This window comes from Thalassophryne amazonica, chromosome 13 (genome assembly GCF_902500255.1).
Source record: "Thalassophryne amazonica chromosome 13, fThaAma1.1, whole genome shotgun sequence".
Taxonomy (NCBI): domain Eukaryota; kingdom Metazoa; phylum Chordata; class Actinopteri; order Batrachoidiformes; family Batrachoididae; genus Thalassophryne; species Thalassophryne amazonica.
The window spans coordinates 6,335,186-6,339,453 of record NC_047115.1 but is presented as its reverse complement, the minus strand read 5'-3'; positions in this window follow the sequence as shown (position 1 = coordinate 6,339,453).

Sequence of the window (4,268 nt, the reverse complement as noted above, 5' to 3'; positions counted from 1 at the left end):
TTATCTGAGCTAAGCACTAAGTCAGACAAAAGGTCTGAAAATTCACAGAGAAACTCACAGTAATGACCAGGTGGACGATAGATAACAACAAATAAAACTGGTTTTTTGGGACTTCCAATTTGGATGGACAAGACTAAGAGTCAAGCTTTCAAATGAATTAAAGCTCTGTCTGGGTTTTTGATTAATTAATAAGCTGGAATGGAAGATTGCTGCTAATCCTCCGCCCCGGCCCGTGCTACGAGCATTCTGACAGTTAGCGTGACTCGGGGGGTGATGACTCATTTAAACTAACATATTCATCCTGCTGTAACCAGGTTTCTGTAAGGCAGAATAAATCAATATGTTGATCAATTATTATATCATTTACTAACAGGGACTTAGAAGAGAGAGACCTAATGTTTAATAGACCACATTTAACTGTTTTAGTCTGTGGTGCAGTTGAAGGTGCTATATTATTTTTTCTTTTTGAATTTTTAAGATTTAATTCACTTTTGGTGGCTCAATAGGCCTCGGGTATATCATTGTTGTTTGTTTTTTTGTTTTAAAATCACTGATCATGTCTGCTATTGATTTGCTGTTGCTATGACAGCAGTTTCTCTTTTACTTAATGGACACCCTCCCCACCAATTCCCAACCTGTTATGTGGACTTTTGTGAAGCAGCAGCCCTACATTACTGAAGTACACTGAAGACAAAGGAAAAGCACTGGAACATGTGATGCGTATGCTGCACGCTCAACACAACACAATATAAATGTAATTAACTAAATAATCATCTGCCTGTAACGGTGTTTTTTGACTATGTGTGACATCATCATATGACCTTTGCATGACTTCCTTAAGAAGTCATTCATACCAATTAATCCCAAATATTTTTCTGATCAATAGATGCTTTAGATCATCTATCTAGGCTTCTTGGTTGTTGAAATATACAAAAAAAAAGCTTTATTCACTACATTTTTCTTCACCTTGAACTTTGATCAAACTACTCCAAAATCGAATCACCTCGACAAATCTGTCCAAATCATATTCCCACCAAGTTTGACGGAAATTCATCAAGCCCTTTTTGAGTTATCTTATCCACAGACATACACATGCACCCACCAATGTGCAGGGAAAAAACACAACACCAAGCTAGTCCTCATCAGAGATCAGGTCAGGTGACAGAGCTCTTTACAGTGCAGCTCGAACTGACATGAAAAAAGGAATTTAAAAAGCCAAACTGGACTATAAGAGGAGAATAAAGTCCCACCTCGCCAGTAATAGTCCACAGGAGGTGTGGCAGGTTCTCAGGGTCTACAGAGCCACCAGGGTCACCAATTTCAGAGGCTGTGCTGTGACGTCAGGAGACCTGAGCGTGTCGCCATCAGAGAAGCTCAGCTTCTTCTTTGCTCAGTTTAATTCACCACAGTGACACTCATCTGCTCCAGCCCTGCTCCCACCAGGTTCCAGCAGCTACTGTCAATTCATAACTCGGAGCTCAGAGTGCATTTGTTTTTTAATTCCTCCTTCCTTTTCTGTGACACCCAATCACAGCTCTTAGAGGACTGCATCATACCTAGCAACGGGGTCAACCCCGCCTCCTCACAAAGATAAAAGTTTCTGTCTACTCCTTGTTCAGACTTGCTCTCAGACACCTCTTGGATCTCTCTTTGGCTAAGATTCCTTGCTAAGTTAGGAGCTGTTTGAGAGGACTTTGAGTTGCTTTGAGAATACGGGCCCTGGTGTTCAGACAACCAACTGGAACAGAACACACACACAAAAACAAAACAAAACAAAGGAGATCATCATGGACTTCGGGAGGAACCGATCTGACCTGCTCCCCCTCTACATCAATGGCGAGTGTGTGGAGAGGGTCCACACATTCAGTTTCCTGGGAGTCCAGATCTGCAATGACCTCTCCTGGACAGACAACTTCTCAGCTGTCATTAAGAAGGCCCAGCAGCGTCTACAATTCCTGAGAGTCCTCAGGAAGAACAGCCAGGGCAAGAAACTGCTGCTGCTGTCCTGGTTATGGGAGGTGATGGTCTAGTGGTTAAACTGTTGCGCTTGAGACCAGAGATCCTCTGTTCAAATTCCAGCCTGATCGGAAAATCACTCAGGGCCCTTGGGCAAGGTCCTTAATCCCCTAGTTGCTCCCGGTGTATAGTGAGCGCTTTGTATGGCAGCACCCTCACATTGGGGTGAATGTGAGGCATTATTGTAAAGTGCTATATAAATGCAGTCCATTTGATTACTTTTTTTTTACTTTATCTGTCTGCACTGAAAAGGAGAAGCTCTCTCCAATCTTATTGTATATTTTGTATAATGACAATAAAGGGCATTCTGTTCTATTTTATTGTGTTGGTTTTTTCACATTACGACAGACTTTAAAATATGTTCTGCGTTTCTTGCAGATCTGTCCCAGAATTTGATGGTTATCAACCTGCAGTCTTTGTTGTGTGGGCCGCCAGAAGAGGAGGTACTCCTGGTCCACCACCAGAGGGCGCCCTGCCTGAAGTGCGGGCTTCAGGCACAAGAGGGCGCTGCTGCCACGGACACAGCCGGGGGTGACAGCTGTCACTCATTATCTCATGACAGCTGTCATCCATCTACACTTCATCATTCCACTCCATAAAAACCAGACGTCATCTCCACCTCGTTGTCGAGATATCATCTACCTGTGAAGGTAATATTCTTAGCCTTAACACTAAACTGTGTCTTAGTCTGAACTCTTTTTGCAGCCGCTTTCCTGTGGCGTTCCTTATCTGAGAGATTGGCGTTTGGTGTGATCAGCGACGGCTTCACTTCACACCCCAACCAGATAAGTGGTTAGACAGGAGGTGCACGAGTGTGTGTTAGAGGTGGAGGTGATATTCCCACCATTGCTGTTACTGGGTGTGCACGCACCCACATCTGACTGTTTTTGCTCCTCGCCAGCAGTACCAGATCCGACACTCGGAGACGGTGGCCACCTGGGGACTCGGGACTTGGCGGCTCCAGTATTCTCCAAGTTCGGTGGCGGAGGAAATCGTGTGGTTCCGGTTCTTCTCAGGACAGACGTCTTCTATCCTCGAGCCTGCCCACACGTCACCTTTGTGGATTGACTGTTTGCTCAAATTCTGTAATCCTCTGTGTTTTTGTTGTGCTCTTTCACAACAGTAAAGTGTTCATATTCGACTCTTTCATTGTCCGATCATTTACGCCCCCTGTTGTGGGTCCGTGTCACTACACTTTCCCAACAGTCTTTCTCACAAGACAAAAATGATTGATTAGTGTTGAACCAATTTTGCTAGAAAGATGTGAGTATAAACACAACCTGCTTTGTGAAAGTGAAATAATCTGTATGTCACATTAAATCTTTACAATTTCTATTAACAGATAACTTTTTTAAAGTGGCTGCTTGCAGATATTTTAAGGTCAGATTGTCTGTTTTTGTTGATTAAAAATGTAATAAAAAACCAGACTGCAGCACCGCAGACATCAGTCAGAGAAAGACGGCTGTAAACTCTGTCCACATAAATCAATACCTGTTATTGATCTGCACTCTGACAGAAACGACACACGTGACGAGTCAACGTATCTCACCGCCACTTGGTGGCGCTGCAAATCAAGCCAGCACCTTTCGCCATCAAGTCCACATCTGAGGAGAAGACGGATTAAGTGGGATGAGATTAGAAAATTATAGAAAAAGGCTTCAGGAGAAGTTTGGATTCGAGCGCTCACCTGCAGCGGCATAAATCCAATCAGCTTTACAAATGAGGAGAAATGAGAACCATCACTCGTAATTTAATGTCATCTCATTTGGACCACCTGATCAGGATGATGTCTTTTCTTTTTGTTCCACTCAGGAAGTGAACATAAAAGACAAATTAATGGATGTGAATCCAAGAGTTCAGTATATTTTTTTTAAGATTTAGAACAAACTGTGATTTAAATTTTAAAAAAGTACAAAATGCAGGTTTAGAATTTGTAGATGAATGTGCAAGACAACCAGGCTACCGCACCTTAGAACCACCTTGGGTCCTGGATGGCAATCATCCACGCAGACAACCGGCCCATCTCCAAAGAAACCATCAACCTGCTGCAGCCAGGTGACACATGGGTGTGTCCCTGGTCTTCTCCAACCATTGGGGTCCTCAACACTGAGGCACCTTTGTGGTGCTGAAATGCACCACAAGGCCAAAATGTTGAAGGTGATGCTCCCTCGCAATGCAGATGCTGCTCCTTACCAGAGTCTCCCAGTGCCACCACTCCACTCGTTTGACGAAAGGCGTTCCACCTGTACCTA